This window comes from Zosterops lateralis (genome assembly GCF_965231275.1).
Source record: "Zosterops lateralis genome assembly, chromosome: 5".
NCBI lineage: Eukaryota > Metazoa > Chordata > Aves > Passeriformes > Zosteropidae > Zosterops > Zosterops lateralis.
Window position 1 is genome coordinate 43,935,523 of NC_139766.1, and position 27,968 is coordinate 43,963,490.

The 27,968-nt window shown below is 39.8% G+C and overlaps 1 protein-coding gene across 11 annotated transcripts in view; it reads right to left on the reverse strand.

The window, feature by feature from the left end:
• The window catches only part of TRIM2 (tripartite motif containing 2), a 70,026-nt gene extending 42,616 nt beyond the window's left edge, over window positions 1-27,410 (reverse strand). For 2 of the 11 annotated variants that reach the window (XM_083862276.1, XM_083862275.1), the window contains exons 1-2: window positions 16,460-17,018; window positions 11,312-11,467 (exon numbers count right to left, since the gene is read on the reverse strand). The gene's annotated coding sequence lies outside the window, so the exon portion shown is untranslated. Of the gene's footprint in view, window positions 1-2,390; window positions 2,414-6,507; window positions 6,999-11,311; window positions 11,468-14,851; window positions 14,928-16,459; window positions 17,019-27,273 lie in introns of those variants that run through there. The other 9 variants (XM_083862279.1, XM_083862273.1, XM_083862280.1 and 6 more) reach the window with 6 other exon arrangements.
• Window positions 27,411-27,968: the final 558 nt, after the last annotated feature.

Sequence of the window (27,968 nt, forward strand, 5' to 3'; positions counted from 1 at the left end):
CATCTTTGTAGAAAAATAGCTTAATCAGTGCAGTGCTGAGGATAAAATCCTTGCAGGGACGGAGCAGCAGTTCCGCAGTAATCCAAACGAACAAACCATCATCTGTTAATATTTCAAGCCTCACGCATGAAACTGTTAAGGAATCCCTATCACAGCACAATCATTATTAGATGCACAAGAGATTTTGTGCTCTAAGGAATGATGCTCCATTCCATGAAGAGGACAGGTGGAAAGAAAAATGGAAGAATAAGAGGAGGCACAGTGAAGTCGTCATGAATTTTTTTTCTCCCTGGGTCATTTACGAGTGGGAGACCCCTCCAGGATTCAAACCAATCAATCTTTATTTAGCACATCCTTTTCTCACTCAGCCTGTGTAGAAAGACTGCAGCAAATGGTGCAAGGGATTGTGGGATGGGGATGCAGCAGAGAGCTGCAACCAGATTCGCTGGGTTATTTTTTTTTCCTCCCTACTCAGCAATCAGCTGTTCCGAGGCTCCGCGCAGGGCCATTGAATTTGGTCACCAGAATGTTATTACAGGATTAGCAGGCAGAGACAGCTACCACTGTGCATCTGGCATGTCAATGCAGCTAAGAAATACATATGCAAATATTACTCACAAATCGGAAAAACGATTTAACTCAGGAGGAGACAGTAAATATTACATCACATCCATTACCAGGACAGCTGCCAGAGATAAAACGAAAGCACTTTCATTTACAAAGTGCTTAACAATTTTAACACTTAACAATTCTACTCAGATTTTTCCAGGATTCTGGGTATTTCTTGGAATGTAATTCTTCCCTGCTCCAACTTCCAGAAGCAACAAAAGACCCCACAAATGCTCTTTGTCTCTCTCCAGATGTTTAAAGCAGAAGCAAAGAGCCTCTCCGGAAAACTGTGCTACTGACACACAAACCAGCAGCAGCTTCTACTACTACAGAGCCACATATTTGATCTGACTCAGCCTCTAGTCAAATATTCAAGGCAGCAATTAGTAAATTCATATTAAAGGAATTTGAGAATCAAGGCTAACAGACTGTTCAACTTTTCCATAAACATTAATGCAAAGGTGTATTACCATAGTTAATCTATTTACTTGCTCAAATTTTTTGAAAATTCACAGATCAACTCTGATTTTAGTAGGCTGTTACCAAAGAAATTTTTTAAAAAATGGTGCCTGCTAGTTTTCAGCTATGCAGAGAAAGTTGTTGAAAAGATGCTTGTGAATACACAGACACCATTGAAGCAAAGCAACATAAAATTAGCTTTGTCTTCTAGTATAACAGCTGGTGGGTTTTGCATACAAGGTAGTATTTGCATCTCCAAATACAGTGTATCTTTTCTTTTGAAAAGAACAAATCGTATGCAAGTATTTCAGTTAACTGAGGCTAACAAAGCTTTCCACAAATAAAAGAACATAAAGCTCCATTTGCATCAAGAAGAAAACACGTGGGGCTTAAATACTCTCTTTGCTACTCTGACTTAATTAGGACAGACATAGCTATTTTAGAAGTTTAAAATGTTGTCCCAAGCTCTTTAAGCATGGTTTCCAGAATACAATATTTATTCCATTCTTGAATTGATGAGTTAAATATTATTATTAATCATTTAGTGTGACTGAAATGTAATCTAAATTCCTGTTAAAAATACAAATTCTGCACTCATCCTTTACTTTCCACTTGGCGATCATTTAGCCAGATTATTTTATGCATCAGGCAGATCCAGCCTGGTTTCCCTGGACAATGCCCACAGGGTGAAGGCATGTTGTAATCCAGTTTATAACCTGAAATGAAACATCAGGCAGCGTGTGTGCATGTATTAGGGTTTGGGGTGCCTGTGCCAAAATACTGCCCCTCTAACTCCCTTAACCTGTGCTGAACTCAATCAAAGAGAGAGCACAAGGTATGTTTCATTTTAGCTCCAACATTCAGGAGCAGCAGGCATCTGTTCAGCAGGATTCACAGTTTAAAAGAAGGCCAGAGATTTCAGGCATGTTTTGGAGAGGTAGGTTTTTTATCTTTGATTTGGGGAGTTTTTTGGTTTTCTTTTTAAACTGTCTGGGAAATAGGGGAATCCCTATTGCAAAGAACAAGCAACAGATTTCACTCCTACAACAAGATCCAAGGCCTTTTGCTTCTGCCAGTGGAACAAAAACACTTAAAACAAAAATCAAGAGAAAATTCAGGAGTGGCATCCCCAGAACTGAAGAGAAAGACTGTTGGACAGAAGCATGCAGATATCATTTAGTTACTTGCTTTCCCTTGCTCATTTCAAACAACCTATTTACATACACTAAAACAGAATGACCAGTATCACTCAAATTACTATTTCCATTTACAGTCAGTAGTAAGTACAGTACATACTCCTCAGAATCGATCCCATAACATACCTCATGGCCAAGGGAGACTGGTGTAGCCACAGCTGCAGCCACTCACATAGGGAAACACACCTCCAAACAAGAGATTCCTTCAAAGCGCTGTTCTCTTACAATTAACTCTGAGAAGTTGCCTGCTGACAATGAGCTGATATTCCACAAATTATCCTGCTTCTTCAACAACAACAACAAAAAAACCAAAACAAAACCAAACAAACAACCCCCCCCCCAAAAAAAAAAAAAAAAAAAAAAAAAAAAAAAAAAAAAAAAAAAATCCGTGCTACTGTGGTAAGGAAAATGAGACAAAAGGCATAGCATTTCCCCGAGATTTTTCTTGTTATATGTTGAAATGTGGATTTCTTCTGCTGAGCAAAGAGGAAAAGGATTCAATCTTGCACTTTACCCCCATAGCAGTTACAACCACACTCTTTCAAATAGGTTTATTGTATGTGTACGTCTTTTGTACTGGCAGATGGGGGTGGGGGTAGTCATTATATGCTTTCTTCTGTTTGTTGTTTTTCTGGGTTTTTTTATTTTAAAAAGAATAGGCTACTTTTTCTCAGAAACTTGGTGCATTTCATTGTTGCTGTTGACTTATCTGTGTCACTGGTGACTACTGAAGCAAGTTCTGGAGAAGAAAATACATAGCACATGCCATCTTCATAGTGCCATGGAAGAGTGATCTAGCTTCTGTTGTCATCCCCCTGTAAATGTTCTGGGTTTTGAGTAACTTATTCTTTTTCCTGTTCCAAACAAAACCTGCATTCATATTCTTAGGGAGGCCATAAATAGTAAGCTACCAAAAAACCTCACAGTTAGCTAGCTTAGAGGTCATAGGTAGATATTGATATCTTCCCTAATATTAAATAAGTCATCCAAACACTCCAAGGTAAGATTATTGGTTTGCACTGAAGCCTATACTATAAACTGACTGAATAGAGAGTAGTCTAGCTCACCCTACTGTACAAAAGGAATCTTAAGGTCAGCAGAAAAAAAATATTGGATTAGTTCAAACTAAATGACCTGCTAATACAGTCCTGGCAATTAAGGCTGACTGAAAAGTAAGAGATGTGAGAGATCAGAAATCAATTACCCAAAGCCAATATACTGGAAAATGAGGATTAGTTCAGGAACACAAATATAGGATAGGATGGGCTGTTACAGCCAACACCCAGCTCCACACATCCCTAATTTGACCCTGGTGACAGGGGAGCAAGTGAAGTGAAACAGCCAAGTTTTGTCATTGAGGAGCTATGCCCACACCAGGAGTCAAGGGCCTCATGAGCCAGTGGCCTTTACCTTTCCCCACTGTGGCTGTGCACACATGCAGATCCAGCAGCTTCCAGAGAGCAAGTGCAACTTCCAGCCCTCACTCCACATCCTTTAACAGTCCAGGCTGTAGCTCACACCATCTGAAATGAGCAACAGCTCTCTCCCACTGTGGGTTTGCAGCCAGAGGGCATATCTGCCCCAAAAGGAGCTCTTCTAGGTCCTGGTTCCTCCCCACTAGCCACAGCCGTGAGCTATGGTCACTCCCTCATCTTATGATCCAGCAGAGCAGATGCTTTTTCCCAAATCTTGTGACCCAACGCAAGGGATTTGTCATAGCCTGGGAGGCAAACAACTTGAAAGGTTTGCCTGAGATATAATGCTGGGCTGCTGGAAACTTTCCCAGCAGCCCAGCACCCATCTTTGTATGACTTTGCCACCTTCTTCTATTTCATTTTAACTTCTGCTTATGCCTGGTTTAGCTTGCCAAGGTTGCGGCTTTTGCAGCACAACTGCAGCAAGGCTGGGACAGCCTGGCCTCCCTGCTCAGCCAGCCTGAGCCCTTCTGGCAGGATTGCACTTCCTGCCTCTCTCCAGCACTGAAGTTGCAAGTCAGGCAGCACTGGACACAAACTGCTTTTCTCCCCTCTGTGTTATTCTTTCTCTTCCCCTATTGGGTATCTGCCATTGAAGTGGCACTGCAGTCACCAGAATTCTGTATTCTGGCATTCCTTCTGCACAGCAATGGGCTCACCTTCAGTATCACTGTCAGATGCAGATGACATGAATTAGATTTTTAAAAAAAAGTTTTCAGCTGCTGAAGGCACAAGAATAACTGGAATAGAAGCCACTGCTACAAATAAAACCCTCGCTTAATAATGTTACATGTTTAATGATTAGTTCTTTTTTCTTCTTCCTTTCCCCAGCCTGTAATCAAAGCTGGTGAAACAAAAGGGTGAGCCCCTGAAACATGGGTGGATCTCTTAAGACACCAACATATTAATGTTTTATACTCCAGTTGTAAAGGGAAGGTTATGGCTGGCATCTAATACGCACATTTCTTCTCTCTCCTCATCTCCAAAACTTGTGCCTCTGCAGTACCTCTTCTCCACCCCACTTTGGAGGTGAGTAGTCCTGCTTCTATCCCCAGAGACCCCATCTCCCAGCTATCCTGTCCTTGGATGGAGAGGAGACCTGCTGTGGCTGCACTGCAAACACCAAGGGACAAGTCTGGCAGATTAGGGCTTGTGTGATCACACAGTCATCACCAACTGAGAGGCTATTTGTGTGACTGAGGTTTGCAGGGCCTCATTTTGAGTCAGGGCCTTGCACAATAAATTCCAAAACAGCTGGAACACACTAAATTTACTGCACATGCAAGCACAATGCATGAATGGGCATCCATGAATCCTCAACCAAATTCTCAAAAATGAGATTTCAGAGAGAAGGGGTAGGAATAGAATGAGAAGGACACATCAAGGGAAACAACAGGATAAAAGTATCAGGTTAAATTACAGCATCAGAACTGCAATTTAGGGCCCTTTCCATGTTTAATAAAATGTCATCTTCTCAGGTGAGCTCCTAAAAAAAATCTGCAGTGAGGTATGTCAAAGTAATTATTTCAGGGACTAGATGTTGTACAGTCATAAGTAAAAGAATTTTAAATTGTATACTTGCCATCCAAAGCCGTGAGTCAGAGCATCTCTACAGAAAAAACCCTACCCTGACTACTGGTACTGTTACTATCACCCTTATAGTTGCACATTTTTGACTCTCTAGGTCTACCTATTTTGTGAACACTGACTGAACACAAATCTCTGTTCAGCCTTCATAGGTAGACAGGCTCAAATAAAACCAAGCTGAACTGACAAATAGTTAAAACTGCACATCAAAACACTGCTGCTTCCATAAACATCTGCCGTGAAATGCTACTTGAAATAAAAGTGCTCCATAAAGACTCCACACTTATTATTGTTAATACTTCCAGGAGCAGGAAAACAGGCAATAGAGCAAAAAAGGAGGCTGATCAAGAATCTATTTGGAAAAAGGGCCCTGGTCTTTTCTATGTACTGTTAGATACAAGATATGCTGAAATTACAATTACCAATACAATTAAATTAGGCATTTTCTTTAGAGTTGCTGTGCAACAGAAAAAAAAAATAAATGGAAGCAGAAAACGCTCAATGCTTTTGGTACTATGGAACTGTGTGGTGAAAATTGTAGAGACCATCCCCTTTACTCCCTCCTGAGACTGGATCTCCCCACGCTGCATGTCCACTGCAGCTCTCCCTTTCGGAGAGGTAATACATATCAGGTACTGGAATTTAATCACATAGTCTCTAATGACCACCAAAAAGTTCCTCTGTTGTTTCCATTTAATTCAGTAGGGTTTTGGTGAACTAGCATGAAATTCAAATCAGCAAGGGAGAAGGCAGCACTCAGCAATCACTACAAGCCACGTAACTTCTTTGCAAAATTAAGTTAAGGGAGTGCCAACCCTTTAGGACGTTTTTCTTGCAGCCTTCAAAACTCCCACTTCCCATCAAATATAACATATGAAACACAAACCAGGAGGTAAAGAAACCCAAGCCACCTTAGGTGTCTCACAGCAAGAAAAAGGAGATAGACTCTAAGTATTAAAAAAAGCAAAAATGGAGGCAGAAAGGGAATGAATTATTACCTTCTTAGCACAAAAGCACATATTGTGATAAGGATTAAGAAGGAAGGGGAAAAAAGAGCCCCTCTCCAGCATGTGAGCAACCTGAAATCAGGTTCCCATCCTCTGTAACATTTACATTGTTTAAAATACAAAATATTGACTGCTGCACCTCTATATTTACCTTAGCTCTTGAACAGTACCCACCTCATTTTCTTGTCCATAGCCCAGCAGCGATGTTAACTTCTATATCTGCCAAGTCTTCTTCTGAACCAAAATATCTTTCAAAAACACAGCAATATGTCTAAACATGTATATTGTCCGTGGGCTCAGAGAAAACCTTGCTCAAGTGTTAAGTGGCAGGCAGAAGTTTACCGAGGCAGGCTCTTTATGTTGGCAAAAGTGCAACACTGAACTTTCACAGCAAGTAGGTAAACACATAGCTGTGTGCAGCAGGTAGTCTGGCAGCGCCAGCAGTAGTGAGAAACAATGTCAGGACAACCTTGGCAAAAGGAGCTCTGTGGCTTTTAACAATGGTTGTGGGCACAGGCGCTGAACAGACCAAACAACCAAAGCAGAAAGCAATCTACAGCTCTCGGTGGGAGCTCAAAGTGCTCAGAGCTCAAGCGTGCCAGCTGTGACACTGTGTCCTCTACCTCCACACTCACAGGGACACTCTTTGACTTCCCAGCAGTCACCTCCAGTAGTTCAAAACTTGGAAACACCCAACGGCTGAACTTTACCCAGTAAAAATGTCCTTCCAGTCCTCAGCAAGGACACTCATTTGTTGATTGCATGCCAAGGCTCCTATTTAAAGAACTGTTGTTATTGGAAATAGCTGAAACCTTTCTACAGCACGGATTAAGTGCTCTCTGCACCTCGTGCCTTGCCTGCAAAAATGCATCGATTTCCAGCATGTGTTTCCACACAGCAGAGTTTTACCACAGACACAGTAACGTGTTATCTGCCTGCAAAGTCCATCAAACCCCTGTGTGGGCAGGATCCCCAGACAGTCGTACCAAGCAGCCCCTCTGGCTCAGCCCAGGTTTTACTCAAGCCTACTCCCTTGTATAAACAAGGTTTTATACATAACACAAAGCTGTCTACCTTTACCCTTAATCTCCAAAAACAACTCTCCTAACCTTCCTCTTAGACATCTCTTGCATGTTCAGGCCAGATGCCCAAAGGCCCTTATGGACATTGCCAGGCTGCTCATAAGCCAATACTTAGCTCTAATGTAGGTTAGATTTCTGCAAAAATTACATTCTCAGGATACCTGGTACATGCACTGCTGCATCAATATCAGTCTTTTCAACTGGCATCACAACTTAGGAAGCAACAGCTAATACAAGAGGAATAAGGCAGAACCACTCATATGCACAATTTTAAGACTCCCAAGCTGAAGTGGGATATCCAGGACATTCATTTCTCCATGAAAACACATCTGTTTTACTTCACAGGAAACCCAGCACATTTTTGTGTACATGAAAAGCAAATTAGGGGACAGTATAGGAAACTATAGTATAATAACCATGTGAATGCATCTGTCTGTTTAAACAAAAAAAGGCACCTGGAAAAAAAAATCTGGTATCAGGAGAGATAAGAACAATATTGTCTTAAGTCAACCACGTTATCATTTGGATTGTGATAGCACCTGGAGATCTCTTTCAAGTACCAGAATCCTGCTGTGATAGGCACCTGCTACACAGTACACAAGCTCCCTTGCAAACATAGGTAGCCTGCATCTGTTGCTATTTAACTGTATCTGTGACACTAAGCACTTTCTACACTACGAAATAAATTTTCATAGCCAGTCATCTATTTAGACAAGGACTATCTTTGTAAAGAAAAAGGCACAAGACAGTGGCTTATGTAGCATGAAACTCTTGGAGTCAGCAATAAGAGCAGATCTTAGCATCCTCTTTCCTTTGCAAACTCTATGAGTGAATAGAAGAACTGCCTGAGATTTTAGAAATAGTCCTTGTGATGACAGTGACAAGATGCACCATGTTGTTACTGAAACAGATTATACATAGTAAGTGATAAAACCCATGAGAGGTGTATGCAAAGTAACCAGATGTAAGCACTGATGTTACAAGCAACTGAGAAATCCTAGTGGAAAACCAGTTACAAACAGGAGACAGCCCTGCCTTAGGTACTGAACTTCTCTAACTCAGATTCCACAGTGAGCAACTCTTATGTATTTCAAATAACTTAAATGCTTTTGGAAGGTCAGTCATCATTAGGTATTTGGCAGGTAGAGTCCACTGTCCTCTTGAGTTAAATTTATTCATGATGTATTGTTTCTTCCCTATTTGTATCTCTTGCTTTTTACTGGCCCCAGGGGAGAAGCCTCTTTTGAGGATACCAGTAATCTGCTGGATAATTCTTCACCCTGTGAGCTGTGGACCCATTGTCCAGGATGCTACACTTGTTAATATTTTACAGAAATTCCAGGAGAGTGGGACAAATTAGTGGTGATTAATTGACAAATTGATTAAAGACACCACCTCTACCAGAACTGGAGCACAAATCATTGAATATAGAAGATCATTCTGAAGAGTACCATGATATCTCTGATCCATTCTTGTGCTCTTCTGTAGGCATCTACTCTCAGCAACCATTCAAATTATAAGGCAAGGCTAGGCTAGATTTACTTTTGATTAGACTCAGAGAAACTTTAAAATTACTCAGAGCAGACATCACAGGAGCCACTCCCTTTTGGCACAGTTAAAGGCCATGAATGGCTCCACAGGGTTGCTTCTATCATTTTGCAAAGCTGGGCCATTTAGGGATGTCAGGTGAAATGAAACCCTCAGACATCTGCCTTATTACACCACTGTTGCATGAATGTCGCTCAAGGCCACAGAGTACCTTTAGCAGGTACAACCACTTCAAGTCATACAAACAAGGCTCCCAACAATGGTGAATGACTAATCATCACCCCAAGCAGAGAACCCTTTTATAGTGAATACAATAATAACATAGCACTTCTTTTCCCCCTTCCTCTTACCTTTTTGAATTTACTTCATCCTTAAGAAAAGAGAATTCCAGTGATATTTCCTTTTTCTGGTTTCTCTGCACAGGTACTCTGTATTATTAATGTATTAAACAACGTCATAGAGCTTGGGGAAATCATGCCTTGATCACTGTCCTGGTTCTTCTCATTTAAAATTTGCCCACCTTCATCATCAGAGTGCACCTTCAGACAGTGCACATCTTCAGAGCAAGCCTTCTGTATGAGCACATCCCAGAGGTGAAATAGTGATGGCTGTTCAGAGGATAAAGGCCACCATTCAGGAGCACAGGTAAAAACGCATTCCAAAAGTTAAATATGGGAAGAAATCTTCCTGCTTATACAACTAATTGTACTCAAGACTGTGTAATAGGTTAGCTTCTGATAAGACAAACAAAAATTTTCAACTGTGCCACCAGAGGAAATGAACTACTCGGTTTTTTTGCAAATCCACCTTAATATACACATTTTTGCATGCTCTAATCTAGTCTGGTTTTCACTAAGTTTTACAGGATGGAATAGTAAAATCTAATTAGAATGAGGAAGCTAAGGGATGAGGGGATTCTCTGCCTACACAGAACATGTAGTGCAATTCTTACAGAACGATCTTCCTATACTTAATGTCTTCTTTTTCTGTGTAATAAAGGGTTGCACTTATCTCCACTGAGAGATTTTAAGTAAAGGATTACTTTTGTAAATTAATTAAAAACTATCTGTCTTTAATTAGGAAGTAAGTACCTCAGAACATGTCTGTATTTTACAATCAAAATTTAATTCCAGTTGTTTTAGATGCAAGACAAAAAGTTACCGCTGCTTATTTGAAAAACACAATGAAATCTTCATGGTGCAACACTTAATCTTATCTTTCTTACATTTTCTGAGATGAGATGCATAAAGATCAGTTACTCCCAAAACTACTCAGAACAGACTTAGAATAAGGTCATAAGTGAAGAACCAGTTCTTTGAAGAGAGTCCAGTAAAACTTAAAAGCACTTTGGAAAGATCACATATTAATCCATATTGTATTATTGTGTCAAGAGTAACACTCAGGACAAAAAAAAAATACCCTCAGATGCTATGAAATAATCTGTGGCTCTACCCAACAGTTCGGTCCTAGGTTTCCTAACTTCAGTGCAGTGTGATTACTTGAGTTCCAGATATCAAATTAAATCTGCTTTCAAGATAAAAAAAAGAAAACAGAAATGAAACAAAGCAGCACCTGCAGAAGCTAATCTTGTGGGAATTAATCCCTGAAGGTTTACATTAACACTTCCACCAACAGAGGGATTACAGGAGAGAAAGTTGTAGAAGGGAATTTCATGAATACTGTTACCTCACTGGAAAAAGAACAGAAAAAGCAAAACCAAATCAAAAAACTCTGCGAATGCAGAGAAACATGGCAGCTTTTCCTCTTCACAAGTTTATGTACGCTGAGGCTTGTTCCTCAATCCTGCATTTTCATTCCTGGGGGTCATTTTAGTTCCTGAAGAATTTTTAAGTATTTGCAACTTACAGCTGTTCTCAGAGAAACCAGGAGGCCCTGAAGACAGCACTGAAACTGCTGACATCTGCTCTTTTGGAAGTCCTATTTCTCACAGAATATGCAAGTTCTTTAATAGTACAGATCATGGGCCAAATATGGTTGGGTCTAAATATGGGACACATACTGTCTCTCCAAGGACCACTACAGAGATTAATGCATTCAGAGGCACACAAAACCCACAACTGTTGGGATCTTTTCAAGAACATTTCCAAATTCAGCACAATCTTTTTGAGTGCAATTTGTTGTTCTTCTGTAAGTAATTGTTTCAAGCATATTTGCTCAAGATTCATCACTTTTGATGAATGAGGGCTTTTGTTCTGCAAAAGCATTTTGCACTTCCATGTTTTCATACTATGCAGAGTTATGTAGTTCAAAATAATCTGGACACTGCTTTTTCCTTGCTAAATCAACCCCTGAGTACTTCACAAAACATACTGGTAGATATCACACACCTTCAAGTTCACAAATAACCAGGCTCTGCTGAACTTTGATGTAGAAGGAGGCAGGCACAGTATAGATCCTCAGAGGGACTAGGACTTCTTTTAAGCCATCAGTCCAAGCATGATGAATTTCCAAATTACATGTTCACTGAAGGAGCATCCTCAAAACTAGCACTCAAAACCAAAAAAAAGTGGGATTGTCATTCTTTGTTTCCAGAACTACAAGAAAAAAAAATCAAGAACAGAAGCTCATGGCAGCACAAAACAAACAGCTTTCCATGACAAAAGAACAGAAAGTCACCCATAAATAAACTGATCATACACATGTTTAGGCAGACTAATAACACTAAGACAAATAAATCCATACTGGATTAGGAGCAAAAAAATTGCTGAACATTCATCTCAAGCATTTATAATCTGATCAAAAGTAAAAGTGATCATTGCATCTACTTCAATCCTTATGTCTCTTTCACAAAGCACATCCACCTTTGGTATAAGGACTGATCATCACCATCCACCTAATTAACCACACCTACAATGCATCCAAAATTGATAATATTCAGATGGTTTTAAAGTGAGACACAATGAATACTACTTTTACACATGAGCAAAAGTACTGACCATAAAAAGCAGAGTTGTTTGGAGTTCTTCCAGGGAACATTAGGTTCATACATGATTACAGCAAATTTTTAAGTCCTTTCTCTTCTCCTAGTGGCAGGGCATATTCTTAAGTTATTATCACCTACATTTAATATTTAACAATAAACCATCACAGCCATTTCAGCATGAGTTTCTTTTGATGTTTGTGTTAGCAGGGTCACCATGTAATGTAAGAAGTGCCAGAATACATGCTGCTCACATTTTTCATGTGTCTATGATTAGTCTCGTCTTAATTTAGCTGTGCCTCTTTTAACCCTACTGCAACTAGACAGTGGCCAGATGGATAGAGCCAGCCAACATCTACCTGCTACATCTACCTGCTGCTGAGTTCAGCACCTCAAGAACTGTATTGCATTTGCATTTCCAATTTTAATTCTTCCCTTTGAATGGGATTTGCCTCTGAGTTTTTGCCCTAAAGTCCAGCTATCAAGTAGGAAGTCTGCCTGGTTGCCAGCAGACTTCTCAGCTGACTAGATCCTTGGCTGTCCCCACACAGAACATTAGTGACATGTTACATCATTTGTTTCACTGTATGGTATTCCAGTCATAAACTGTTATTTCTGATCAAGCTAAATTACTGAGTTCCAGCTAAAATCACCTTTCAAAGTAAGTAATTCCCAATCCAAATACAAGCAGCCACCCCAATTATTAGGAGTGACATGCAATATCACATATTCAATATCTGTCCACAGATTGTGGACAGAAAAATGTTTAAGACAGTCTCTGGTAGAAAACAAAGGCAAATGCCTTTAATGTTATAATTTATACAATAAATATTTATCTATTTAAACCACAGAAATAAAACATGGTCTTAATAGAAATAAAACCATTCAGAAAATTTGACATGAAATGCCATTTTAATTTCTTCGAAGGTAGGTTCAGTGGAAGATGACCTTTATTTCAGCTGATCAAAAACAAAAAGGAAGGAAAAGAGATCTTGTGCTCAAAATAGGAATTCTTCCAAATTTCATTTAAGTGTTTGCAGCCAAGCAGCTCTTTCCTTTACAGACATGTTAATACAAACCTTACAGCACACCAAGGGACTGCCCGCAATCCATACATGTCACATAACAAATAGAAGAGCAAGTCCAATTCCAACAGAAGGAACATGTCTTGAAAAGTAACTAATCAAAAATGGAGATATAGAGAGGTGAAGTCCATTTATGAGACTGCTAAGCCCTGTTCTTCTCCCTTCAGTGGTTTAAAAACCTCTCAATAGTTGTTATTTCCTTTCCAATATTGATTTCTTTCCACAGATATTGATTTTTGTTTTCAGTCCAGTTTTTTTAACAGTCATGCCATGCATTTCACATGGTTTGCTCTCCACACCTTTGTTTTTTTATGAGGAAACATAACAGAAAACATAACCACAACCTGCAGTCTCTGGAAACAGCATATAATTATTGATAATTATAATTTTGGTTGAAGGTGTCAGCCAAGTGTAGCATCGCAATAGTGGATTGCAATCTGGCAGTCACTGGATTTCTTTAATAACTGAAAAAGGCAAGTTCATATATGTTACTCTGCAAAATATGGATGGGCAGAATTCCAGGAGAAAATTTTTAGGGCTTTGGAATTAGTGGCATTTTATAATACAAAATACTGCATTGTCCATAAAACAACTAATTAAATCTAAAGTGTTATTCCCTTATATAATGCCATAGTATTAAGGAACATTCTTTATAAACTGAACTTATTATTTGCAGTAATATATGCTTGCTTCTGTGTATATAAAAAAAAACAACTTCAAACTAGCTACACTTGTATCCTCAGACACATTTAATTCTGATGAGACAATATGCTTGCCAGCAGATCAAATCAAATGCTTTTACATGTGGCTCAAGGATTTACCCTAACCTACTATACATTGCGCCTTTGTTTTTATAAAAATAGTTCATGTGTCTAGACACAGTATTACATGCTTCTGCAAAACTGTGTATGTTTAATACTTTATGCAGATGATTACATTTCAGCTTCAGTATAGTAATGTACAGCACTTTGTTCTCTGGAATAGAACATCCAGTACCTTTTCAGTTAATTTAATTCCTCAGTTTTCCTCAAAGGAATCAGGAGCATCACTGTGTTTACATAAGCTGTCCAAATTCTAGTTTTGTTATGAATTAATGAAATTCCATTATCAGGCAAAGACAGGCCCAGCATGCTTTCATGACGGCTTCAAGCACCAATTATCTGGGATTTTCCAGTAAACAACCTGAGCTTCAAGCTAAAATCAGGATTGCCAGAAAAAGAATAGTATCATGGGCTGGGGAAATCCCCCAGCAGAATTATCATCTTTGTCCAGGTAAGGTCTAATGTTCCAAACGTTGTGCATGCTGCTGAACATAGCAGAATTCAGACAGCACTTGTGTGGGCCACCAGACCGTGGACACTGCTTGTCTCAAATCTAGCCTCAAATGCAAGATTTCATCAAAAATCAATGTCATTAAAAAGAAGGGCTTTTAAGACACACATACCCCCACCGCTCCCCCAAAGCCTTAAATTTATATGTACTTCTAATTTTTATTCTGTTTCTAAAAGGATACATTCTAGACACAGAATAAAAATTAGAAAAATTACTCCCTTTACAAACTACATAAAAAAACCAAAAGACCTTTCCCAGTTGACTGAAATAATTGTTTCCATGATTTTAATCCTTCCCTCTTCCCAGAAACCCTATAATCAAATCCAGAATTTGTTCTGTCATAAAACCCACTTAATGTTTCCTTCTGGCCCTCAAGCAGCATGTGTTAGAGATGCTCCTTGAACCAAAGTTCTGTTTAGCCTTCTCCCTGAAGAAAGATGTAATTATTGAAGGCCTATCAAAACCATTTCTTATGAAAAAGGATGCCATCTCAAGAACTGAAATGAACTCTCCACAAAGAAAACACAAACCTGTTCTTTATAACCAAATTTTGGGCACTGCAGGTCCAGATCAGACGTCAGAGTGTCCTCACCACTCAAGTTTGTCAAATGCTTTGCTGAGAAGTTTGAGGAAACCTTTGGTTTATGGTAAGCAGTTCTGGATGAGGGCCAAAGCACAGAAGCCTTATTTCATTTTGACAGCAGCTAACAGACTGATTCCTCCCCCAAACTCTCTGGAAACAGAACAACCTCCTCTTTCTGCTGCCTTTGTTTGAGAGCAGGATGATGCAGTCCCAAGACCAGGTAGAATAGCTTTCTGGTACCTTCTCTCTATAACCACTCCATGCTTTAGATATTTTCCAGAAAATTGTGAGACTAACTTGAAAATAAACAAGTTTATACAGATTTTAACAAACAAACTTTTTAACATGCTTTTCAAGCCCTACAGTTTATATTCCCAAGTATATTAAAAATATATTGTCTAGATGCTCTCATTAGTGTTGCTAGTCAATGTCATTTTTTTTCACACAAGCAACAATGTGAAATTTTGAAGAAAAACACTTCTGATTATTAGATCATAATAACTGGCCACAGACTATTATCTAGATAATAAATCCCTTGCCCACAAAAACAAAAAATTCAAGGCTGGAACACAAAGCAACTTTTCTTAAGCCACAGCCTTATCTAAGAAATATTTATTTAGTCATCGTACTTTCAGAACTTTTTTTCTCATTTGCCCCCCTGAAATGAACACCTATGTTCATTTTGGCCTGATGATTGTTTGAGTTCAGGGTGATTTTCTTGGTCTATTTCTTGTTTTATTCTTAGTATACTACCTGGCATATCTGTAATTATACCCCATATTTTTACTTAAACCTATCAATCTGCCTGACAAGTCTGCCTAAACTGCATCTTGAAAATAGCAAAATGAAATAAAAGGAGAGTAATCAACCTCCCTGTACAATCTATGGAGAGCCATGCATCAGGTAGTGGCTCAAGTTACACTTCACAAAAAGCACAACAGAATATGGCAACATTAATGCCAACTTTCAGCTTCAAAAATGAACCACTGCGAAAAGTAAACTCTCTCTCCTAATTAGACCTTGGCATTGTCCTCTCAGATTTACAGAGTCATTATTTTGCTTTGAATAAACAGCACTATTTCTTTCCTAGGCAAACTCTTTGGCTCTGTTTCAATTATTTCTTCTAAATATTAAAGAGCAGGAAACATTTGTTTTCCCTTGTCACATCCTGTCTTCTTTACATAGCATCACACAGTCCCCTTTGAAATGCCTGCTCTTACTGCAAGCCTGACATGCACAGTTCAATCAAAACATTTGCTATTGTCTTTTGCCAGCTACAAACAAATTTCTGCACAAACACTGAAAAGGTTTAAAGGTTTCGACAGGCATCTAAAGCCGAGCTAACACGACTGTCAAAGAAAGGCGGTGTCAAACTGCTCGGCTTCCCCGCTACCACCCTGACTTAAAAAAGAAAAAGAAAGACAAAGCAATTCACTCATTCACACAGCAGAGCTCCTGGCAAGAGCTCACTGGCTATAAAACCACTGCTCTCACAAAACACGAAAGCAGAATAAGCACACGAACATTTAGAGATGAGTGTGAAAGGGTAACTTACATTATTTAGAAAGACAGTGGGAAAGGACTGCTGCAGTTTCTTCGTTATTTTACACTGCTGTCGGCAGAGCAAACAACCAAAAAAGTTCACTTAAAGAAATCTCTCCTTGTAATTCTCTCTCTCCCAGTTCATTTACTCTGGAGTCTCTCAGCCTGAAGAGATCCGACAGTCAAAAGTTTATCCCCTTGTATTTCCGAATGATATGGCCGACTTTCCTTGGACACATACCAATGATGCAGTAAAAATAGACAAAAGTGGGGGGGAGGGAAGAAGCAATCTAGCTTGAGCCTGAATCTTCTTAACTCAATGTTTTCTGTAAAAACTGCTCTTATGTCAGAAGATCCCATTCCTACCCTAACTCGCAGAGCACTCAGTCATCCATCTGGTTTTCATAAACTGCAAATTACAGGCAAACCAGGGAACGTACACAGTCCAGCTTTAGCAGAACTCCCCAAGCATCAGCTTTACAAGTAACCTGAGGTACAAAGGCTTTGAAAATAAACAGCTGGCCCCATGCCGGGCTGCTCTCCCGTCTGCAGATGCCTGACTGCTCCCCCAGGCAGCGTCCAGCAGCCCAGAGCACCACCCAGCACTCAGGAAAGCGGCAGCCGGGTGCCCACACTCCCCGCTGTGGAAACAAACAGACCTTGCAGCCCTCCCTCGCTCCCAGCACAAACAGCCTGGCTGGAAAGGGGCAGGAAAATCCAGTGCATTATATGAAATCGTTCAACAGTTTAGCAAGTCGTTCAGATCAACCTGTTTTTTATAAACAGGGAAGTGAATGCTGATCCACTTACATCCTCTAAATGCTTCCAGGTGGGAAGTAAATCTAATGTGTTGGTAAGTTTTGTTTTGTTGGGTTTTTTTTTCCCCTACTAAGGCAACTCAGAGCCAGTGGACAGTTGCTGAATAGGGAACTTCTACGGTGGTTCGAGCCATTCATTACCAGAATGAACATTTTACCCAAACTAGCAGAAGCAAAGTTTTGATACACACCCCATGAAAGTTCATGACTCAAAGCCCCCAAGTCACCTTCAGCCCCTATTTTCATCTATTTAAAGGTCGAGTGCCCTGATTACATTCAGGTACCAAAGGCTTAAGGAGTCATCTATATTTTTGGATACTTAATAGCTTTTGTCAGGACTGATGATTATTTTCCCAATACAAAAATCAAGCAAAAAAATATATGGTGGATAAAAATAGTTTTGCCATTGCTTAAAATTGTTGTTGCTATCTGTATGTTCCTTAAAATAATAAGTTTTATTTAGTTGTTAGTTTTAGCAGAGGACTTTTTCAAGCTTTTCTACCGGGAATAATTTTACTTTGCTTGAACAATGAGACTCTCTGAAGAAGACAGCTTTCACTAAAGCATCGGTGAATCAGTACAGTGAGTCATTAACAAAATAAAAACACCATTGTAAATGCTCTGCCTAAAAGTCCTGAGCCTTGTCACTTGCTCAGTTTTTCATCTTGGTACAATCACGATTGTGCTGATTGTCTATTCATTTTTACCTGCATCCAAGACTGACACAACTGGACTGTTAAAGCCAAAAGCAGTTGAATTATTAAAAAAAAAAAATTAAAAAAAACCAAACAACAACAAAAAACAATGCTAAACTCAAAAAACAAGGCTCTCTAATCAGGAGAAGCAAAGGAGGAAATTATTATTTAATTTTTTGTGTTTATTTTTGCCTGTGCTGTCACGATTCCTTCCAGTAGTTGTATAATCCATTGAATAATTTCAGTCACATCAGGTAGAGATCCCAAAGGTATTATATTCCTCCAGCTTTTTGTAAAAAAAGGCAGCTGTCCAGATGAGTGAAATATAATCCAGTGGTCCAATGTAAAAGGCTACACATAAACTCAGCTGTATTATTAGACACCAGGGCACCCCACACAAACAAGAGGTCTATGAGAACAGATTCCATGTGCTCTATTGCTCAGCTGCTACCAAAGTTGGATAATTACATTCTCACATTTTTCCTCTCTTCTGTTCTGTTCTCCTCTCAAGGTAGTATGCGGCAAAACACACAAAATGCACAGATGTCAGCTGAAGCAAATAATAGTATTTTTTGAAACAGCAATAAGCAGGGTTTGGTAACAGTTGAGTTATTTTCCCACTTAGTAAACAAGTGGGGTGAACTGACTACCTCATGTTCTTACTGATATTTTCCATTTTACTAAAGAACATGATTCTTGTAGAGCAGACTTAAAGGTTTGGGCACAGAAATTATTTCATGGGCCACAGCAGAGTACTCCTTGTGTGGTTTTCTGGGCATGCAGGTCCCTCCCCACTGTACAAGGACAAGCTGAATGACTGTTATTTTTGGAATAAGAACACTTTTTTGGGTGAGACATGGTAATAAAGAGAGGAGTAAGTGGAAATAACCACTTTCAGTTTGTGATGCTTTTGCCAACTGAATGTTTTTCCCCCAAAGGAGCAAATGCATTAATTCACACTGATCACTCAGGTGGTCTTCAATTTATCTGTTCTCTCAAAAAACCAGTCCATTTACATCAAAGTGGCTTTCACAAATAGCAATTCCTCAAGAAAATTCAAGATTCAAAAACAGTAGATCAATTTTAAATGATCCTTCATTTTCCAGGCCCTGGATTTTTTTTTTTTTTTTATCTCATCCCCATGAGGTACCTGTATCCTACTGTCCATACATAGCTCCTGCCTCCAGGCAGGCCAGCTATGTGTCCCCTCACTGTTGCCTGGATCTAGGGCATCGTTTGATGCTCACATTCTCACACTATGTCTCCGTGAATTTTGGGGCAGTTGAGCACTATGTTCCTATTGAGCACAGGGATGTCAGCTTCCTGGAAAAATGGAGATGGAAGATATTCATCACTTTGATGGTGAGAAAATTTACTCTAGAAAGCTTCATTTAGGAAAGACTGCAACAAATAACAGATTAGATAAGAAAAACAACTTTCTAGGACCAATTTGTTGTCTCAGAAAAATGGCAGCTTCCATTTAGGATATTTTCAATTATTTGCCATATAAATTTTTCACCAAGATCAACTATGTTAGCAATATTAGTAGGACAAGAGTGGAGTAGGAAGCAGCTTAGACACTGATTATGCTGATTATATATCTTTATACGTAGATGCTTGAAAGGTTTTTTCAAACGCCATTGCATGTTCCTTAAAGCAAGGGAAATATGTCCCTCCTCAGTCAGTGATGGACAGGTTGTGATGCATAGGAGATGGCAGAATATGTATCTCTCTTGGCCTGAACTCTGTTCCTATCTAGTCTAGTGTGGTTGTATTGGAAGCACTACATTGCAAAGGTATAGTTGAAAGCAACCTGTTTTTCAACCAGTTTTTTTGCACCTTAAATACTGAGAAAGTGACAAGTGAAAGATCTTGGTTTGGTGAAGGATGCACCTTCCATTTAATTTGAATCTGTGAAATTACCTAAAAGATAGAAGTTCAGGATGGTAGATTAACAAGCCTGAGTCTCACCACAGGTATATGTTCACCTTTGGTTTTAACACTAGACCACTTGGTGTAGGACATCAAATATGTTAATGCAGATTTCTAGCCAGTCGCAACTCAAGTTCTAGATAAGTCTTCTGATGCAAACAAGCTGGCAGGTTGTGTACCAACTGAAAAACCACAGGTCTGATAAACTGAGACAAAACTACCCCTGGAAGAGTTCAAGGTGAAGCTTCAGTTCACTTAATGAAATAAAATAACAGATTTTGGCACTGACAATAGCTCATTTTTTAAAGACAAATTAGCTGTGAATCATTTTATCACCAGTATTTTAAAGCCAGCACATGGAACAGCTGCCTTGGGTCTAGGTTCAAAGGCTAAACTTATATTCAGTAGGTCTGGCCTCATGTATTTTATCATAGCACTTCAGCTTGGTGCCCAGTGACTTGAATTTGACAAAGGCCTGTCCCCCTCCAGAAACACACATAATTTTTAGCTGATCTTCCAAAGAGATATCATGTGATAATCTTTTGCTGCCTGCTCCAGCTCTTAGATGAATTTGGGGCTATTTCAGTGCTCTTGGGGTTTGTTTTTTTTCATGATGTTTGTATTTTGCCTCATAATGTATCACTTCCACAGAAAGAAAAAATGCAGCTCAGACAAAACCACAATGCATTATTAACCTTGATGTCATCGTTGGAGAAGCCCCACTGCTGCTTCTGTTTTCACTACTGCCTGCAGTAGCCCCTGGCTGTCTCCAGAAAAAAAAGAAAAAAATAAAAAAAAAAAAAAGGAGAATAAGCATAACTAAGCCAGTTTTCCCATCAAGTCTCACTTACATCTGTGACTGCAGGGATCTGGGCATGCCTGGGGCACATGAGCTCATTCTGAACACACTGGTGATGGAGACATACACAGTCTTTTCCATTGTAAGTGAAATGAAATGATGATTCCTTTTTCCCACCCAGAAGTCCGCAGAACAGGAGTTAATGGCTGGATACTTCATATTCTTTATGCAACAAGTCAGCAAACACTATGCAATGCATATGCGCCAGTGGTTTTCATCACGGAAGGTCAAATATTAGAAGAACATAATTTCAAAAGACAAACATTTGACTGTTTTCAAAGGCCCTTGTTCCCCTCTGAGTGCATCCTCACACTTCTTACCTCCCACTGAGGCACTTGCTGGACTCCCCAGTGAACAGATACAGGTCATTGCCTGACAGAAAACTGCCCTATGAAAAAAATGCATCTATTTTCTGCAACCTGAGAGAGGTGAATTAGCTCACAGACATCCACTGAGTGCTGCAGACATTATGGACTGGAGCAGGGGAAGGAACACAACTGCAACCAAATGTTCAAACTTCTTATAAAAATATACCATGTAACAGCAGGTAAGCCCCACACTCCTCCTGACTGTAATCCTACTTCAAGGTCTTTAGTCACACTTTTGTGGCAACCACGTCCCTTAAATATGGGCATACACTCAGTTTGTGCCAGGCTCACACTTCTGCTCTGCACTGCTCTGAATTATAGTTTGCTACTCTGAGAAATTAACCATCAGCCCTGGCTCCTGTAAAATTGTACTGTCTCAGTACTACTGTTTTTCACAAACTTCCATTCATGTAAGCTTCCTTTCAAAAGCAAGTATCCAGGAAACACTGATGTAAGACATTTTCATATGTCTGCATTCATGAAAAGTTCTGAACCAAAAGTAATGTGTCCAAATCCCTCTTTTTGTTTGAAAACATCATTCATCCAAGAATCAGAAATGTTACCATGTGACTGGTAACACAAAGAAATGAGCACATGAAGAATCACAGCAAACAGTTCAAAAGCAGCTCTGGGCCTGAAGTTGGTTCACAAGATATTTGTTGAATACTGGACACTTTGTTTGCAAAAAAAAAAAAAAAAAAGCAAGCTTCTTTCTTTCTTTCTTTCTGTCTTTCTTTCTTTCTGTCTTTCTTTCTTTCTGTCTTTCTTTCTTTCCCTAACCTTGCCTGGAGCTATCCCCCTTTACAGCACACAGAAAACTAGTATGTGCCTGGTTTACCCTGGACCTGTCCTACTTTTCTGCTTCAAGTACAATAAAGAGGAAAAAGAAAGTATGCTGAGACCTTTGCACTGAAGAACCTGAGACTCCAGAGGAGAACAAAGAGTCCCCTGTCTCTCAGACTGCAAACACTGGGCTGTAGTGAGGAAGACAGAGAGTAGGAAGAGAATACAGCAAGAAGCAAAGAGCTCTGGGGAAGCTCTTAAGGACTGAGAGGCAGGGAGAACAAGCATCTCAAAAGGCATGGAACACAGAGATTCAGAAGGGTGGGACATGGGAGGCCAGGGAAAAAAAGTGCCTCTAGGACAGGAAAAGAGTTGTGGCAGAAATATGAAGAATCTGTGAACTTTGTGAGTGAGGCAAGGGACAAGGATGACAGGGGAAAGCTACATGCCCTCCCTACACAGGCATGAGCTGGAGACTTGGACTAAGGGTGAGGGGTCTAAGGCCAGAAGACACTGCAAGCCAGAGTGAAAGGCTGACAGGCTTGAAGCTGAGCAGAGCTTTGAGGCAGGTAGGGAACAAGACTTTCTCTACTGAAACTATCCTTATCTATATACCTGCATGCATGTAAAAGATGCTGTCCCTGCTCCATCCACAATTCATCCTCTCTTTTGCAGCCACAGCCACATTAGCCCTGGCTCACATTTTCCCATCTGTGTATTGGAATGTATCAGTGTAACATTTTCCAAAGCCAGTATGATCCAAGGAAATGTTTGGATGTAGCTCTTAATCTCACAGTGTATATGAGTGTTAAGCATAGATTTCAAAGTGATAGAAAAGAGTGGGCATCAGGAGAAAATTACTGGGAAAATAGAGAGAAAGACACATTTCTTTAGACAGATGGTCTCATGAAAGCAATGTCTGAAAAGTGCTGAAAATTCAGCCACTGCAATGCTGGAGTTGATATTAACCTCATCAACTTATCAACTTGCTCTTACACATTCCAAAACTAATTGAAATGAAGGCCAAAGGTCTCATGCTGAAGTTAAGCATCACAGTCAGAAGCAGAAATTAAATCATGCATATGGGAAAAGATTGTCATTCTCACAGTCCCATTCAGTCCTTAGAAACCAGCCTCTCTATTGCCTTCAGCAAGAGTTTTGCCAGAGTAAGACCTGCAGAATTCCATGCCAGGATATTAGTATAAAAAATGCTAACTTTTGACAGTACATTAGAGGATTAGATTAGGGAGCATTAGGTAAAGTGTCAACTGAAGATGCTGCATAAGAAGAAAGATGTCAAGAAGAAAACAAGCCACAGTATGATTTCATTTCATGAGAGAAACTGCAGTGCACGCCTTGAATTTTAACGGATACAATGCTTCTCATTTTCACACGCTGTGAACAAGCAGTGATAAGAGGAAAAGGCTGATGACAGCCATGATAATTTTTTTAGACAGCAGCAACAAAGAAGAACACAGCAAGCTACCCTCTTAATTAAGGACATTTTTATGCTACAAGCTAAAATTGCTGCTTTCTTAGACGTTTAGGCAACTATACAGGCAAAAAGAAGGAAACTGAAATATTTAAAAGCTTATTCATGGATGAAGAAATCATGGCATCTATAATATCTCCTGCCTACTTGAGCACATACTGGGATACAATTTGCTTTCTGGGCTTGAGAGAGGTGAGCTAGTGAGAGAAATGAGCCATCTGGAGGCTACAATTAATATACCAGTCCTGTATGTATCCTAAAAGAGTCGTTTGCACGACTGTGCCTTTTACACACTATCGAAGAAAAGCAGCAATGCAGAGAGCCTGTTCTGTAAGCCAGTAATTCCAGTAAGAAGAAAGTTGAGGCCTTGCCAATGGAGTCCAAGGAAACATCTTCCCAGCATGAGAGCAAAGCATAGCAAGTGCAAGTGCTGGAATGCCACTGAAGGTTGTTTCTTTCAGCATTCCTGGCTAGCACAGAGGCCAGATATGTCACACAGGAGGGAGATGAGTCAAAGGAACCAGTGGAAACTGGTAGATACTGATGATTTAAAGACAGGACCCCAAAGACAATTTAGCCACTGCCATTCACTCTCTGTCACAGGCAAGGAAGGTAGGAAGTAATCCTTTTTTTCTCTATCTTGACACAAGTTTTGCATTATATTTCAGGCAGGCCACACTACAGAATGAGACCTGTGGCAAATACCTGGTCGAGAGACTTCCTCTATTCTCCTGGGGTGAATTTTGCACATATAATCTGCCTAGCAATCCTTTTCTTTCCTAAGAGCAGTACCTTCTTCAGGTAACACCACCAAAATACAATGCATACATTAGAGGAAGACCCTCTGCTCTTAATGAGTGAGACCTGAGTACTACAGCCCTGCTGCTTTTTTTAATAGAAGAGGTTGCATGCTCAGCATTTTTCATGTTTTTAGGATCAACCAGTATGTTCCACTTTAGTGGCAACAACATACCTTACCTAGCATTTAAAACTTAGTAAAAGGGATCTGGGGAAAAAAAACCAAACAAACAAATGAAAAAATCCACCAATAAAAGAAACTTTCATAGGCATGGGTGAAAACTGAGGATATCAGTTGGAGGGTTCAGATTTAAGAAGAGGACAACTTACCCAAGGAGGCTGACAAGGCAAATCTCAGCCTTTATCCCTAGGGAGACCTGAGTTCTGACAGTGAGTGATTTTACAAGGAAATCTATCCAAACCTGACAGAGGGCTGCTATTGCTTCTTTCAGACCCACAGACTTTTTCCTGTTACCTGACAGTTCAGTTTCCTGGTCAGACTCAAGCAGCTGATGCGAGAGAGACACATGGAATATTTCACTCACAGGCTCTCCCTTATCATAACCTTAATTTATGTGTGTCAAGCATACAGGACATATCAGCAGAGCACCTGCTAATAATAAATTCTGAGGCAAAAAGTATCCTTAAAGCCTTCTGCTTTCACTAAAAATTCAAATTCCCAGTGTCATGAATTAAAGCTCCAGTAAGTCAAAATTCTTAGCAATCTAGAGAGTTGTTCCTTCCCAATATATTGATCCATTTTGGGAGCTGGTGTGACATTCCCAAGGGCAGTGTATGGGAAATACAGCGGACTGAATAATCTCATAACCGTGAGTATATTTGGGAAATATTGGTAAGAGGTCAGGTTTCAGTCAATCCCAAATGAATACCTTTCATTAAGTTCTGAACAAATGAACAATAGCTATATTACAAGTGTGCCTACTAAATATTCAGCCACAGGAAAGTGCTGGCAAATGCAACTACAGAACCAGAGGAAGAAAATGAACCACAGTAAGCAGTTCTATTTCCAGCTTCCTTGCAGATTTTATCTCTTTTTGTAAACTGAGCATGATATGGTTCTCTGCTTCCCAAGCCATCTGAAAGCTTTGTTAATGAGTATTAGTAAATAACTGTGTTTTCACAAACTGCCTACCAGCTCAGAATCAAAAAGTGCAATTATAGCTTATTCAGTTCAGAACAACTCTTTTATGAAAGACATTGATTCAGCGCCTTGTTTTAGCAAATCCTGTAAATACATCTTCAAAATTATCTCTCTGGGAGGGGAAAAAAAATCAATTTTAATTTTCTGCATGTTTACCCTGATGCAAATCAAACAGGCACAGTCTGCTCCTTCAGAGCTAGCCATGTTGTGCTGAGCTCGTGATGCACAAGGGATTTCTTTCTTTAGTCAAGAGACAGACAATGCGGTGAGCATATTGATTTCTCCTAACTATGTACTGCAAGGGCACAGCAACAATTCCTAGGTGTGTGGTGTATGGTTTTCATTTAAGTACTGAGATCCTGCTTTCTTAATCTATGGACAAAATCCATCTTTACTAATCAAGGCTTAGTATCTATCTGCTGCTTAGTGCAACTGACTGAAACACTCTGGCTTGTATTCACAGCCTGGCACAGAAGCAGCTTATTGTGGTAATTAGCTTTAATTCATACACTACTACACATGCACTGTACTGCTGTAGAGAAGGCTCAGACTCAGAGCTGAACAACCATCAGTATCAAGACTCACCTAAAATGTACTAAGTACAACAGCTGCCTATAATTTGATCAGTGTTATCAGAAAGTGTCTGGCTAGCTGTCTCTTAGCCAGTGCTTTCTAAACATAATATTGCTTGACTGGCCCTCTGCAATCCACAACTCACTGAAGGTTGCAGTCGTTAAGATCCTATAGATGAGTAGGATTGGTGAGCCAAAAGTTTCCAGGCTGCACCAGGGCTGTCTGAGGAAGCTGTGCACAGCCACAAAACACAAGCAGCACAGCAGAGACAAAGGCACAACCCCCAGGGTATTCCCCTTTTGGGTACATCCACAGGGCAAGCATCAGGCCTTGCTTTGCATTTGCTTTTAATTTTTTTTTTTTTTTTCTATGAGTGAAGGCCAATGAAGATCTGATTGCAACTTAATTTCCTGTGATTTTAAATAGAGGAATAATGAACATGCTTCTTTACAGTGACAGCCACCTTTCTCCCCCTCAGGTATCTTGAACTCACAGCCTGAGCCTCAGTTACCACATGAAATCTACACAAAGACTTGCCCAAACTTCAGGAGCAGACTAGTTCTGAGATTCTGCATAGTGGCCAGCTCTGGCAGGGACTGCTGGTGTAAATAGTAAAAGAGAAAGTCTAAAAAGTCCATCAATATATGCAGTGCAGGTGTAAGTTGAAGAATACTGCCCAAACAGGCAATATTTGATTTCAATTTCTGAAAATTAGAAAGGGCACATTAAAGATGCAAGAAGTCATGCTCATTCCATCTCTGCAGTCTTTTGCTCTGTGGAGCTGTGAACAGTTCCCAGTAACAATTCCCAGGCAACAAAGAGAACAGAAATCTCTGACCACGACTTTCTTTTTCTACCACTGGGTATATATCTTCAAACGTGACATATCAGCATTTTGGGGAGCATTCCTTTTATAGTATCTCATTTCCAGCTATTTCACCTTTTTCTAAACCATACTACTCATGACCTTGCAAAAATTGCTGCTACTTAAAATGAGACTGGATTATCAAATACTGTAAATGCATCTAAAAATAAGAACGAGATGCAGATTAAATGAAGTGTGTATATGCATCTATTTATACATATACAAAGCCCAACAACTTAGTAAGTTTAAATGGGTTGTGTCCTTATTAACATCTTCCCTTTTGCCTTCCAGGAAGGTCTCATTTGAGATTGAAATTGTGCGGTCCTTGCAGTCATGACACTGCATACAAAGTAGCTGCTCTTTTACTCCAGACAGGAAAATGCTTTAATAGCTGCCTCTCTGAATGACAGCACCTACCTGCCTTGCTAAAACATGCCCTTAATCTTACGAGAAAAGCCACAACAAGACAGAAGGCTACTTACTAGTGTTCCATAGAGTCCAGGCAGGAGAATCAGAGGCTGAATTTCACTCTGATGAGAAGATTTAGCTCCCTGCAGCATTCAGACAGTTGGTCCCATTACGGCCATCGGGCGGCTGAGTTAAAGGGTGGCCGTGCACAAACATAAACAGCTTGTCAGCACAAGCCAAAGAGGCGGGCCTGCCCTGCCAGCCACAATGCGAGCCAATGATTAGCTCCTTCCTCGCATTCTGGGTGTTCGAGATACTGCGTTTCATTCTTAAGCAGGGGAACAAGAGGGACTGACTGGGAAGGGCTAAGGCTTGACGGTTTACTGCTAGGCATTAGAATGCTTAAGGTGGAAGGAAAACCAAAAATCGATAGATCACTTCAGGAAAAGCACGTATTTGCTGTATATTCATACAAATACTTTTAGGGAGCCTGCAGGCATCTCCAATGCACTGTTTCTTTCAGATCAATCAAACATACAAGCAAACAAAAGACCTCTAAATTAAATTTAGTTCATATTCATTGTATAGAAGTTTCACTTGCAAATTCTCTAATTTTAATTCTCTCCATCCTTTTTCTTAGTCTCATCCTTCTTAATATGCTTCATCTGCTTTATTTGCTGACATTTCTCACTTCTCTGTCACAAATGTCTTACCGTGACCTTCCTGACCTGACCCCCCAACCTTTATTGATCCCCCTATGATTGCTTCT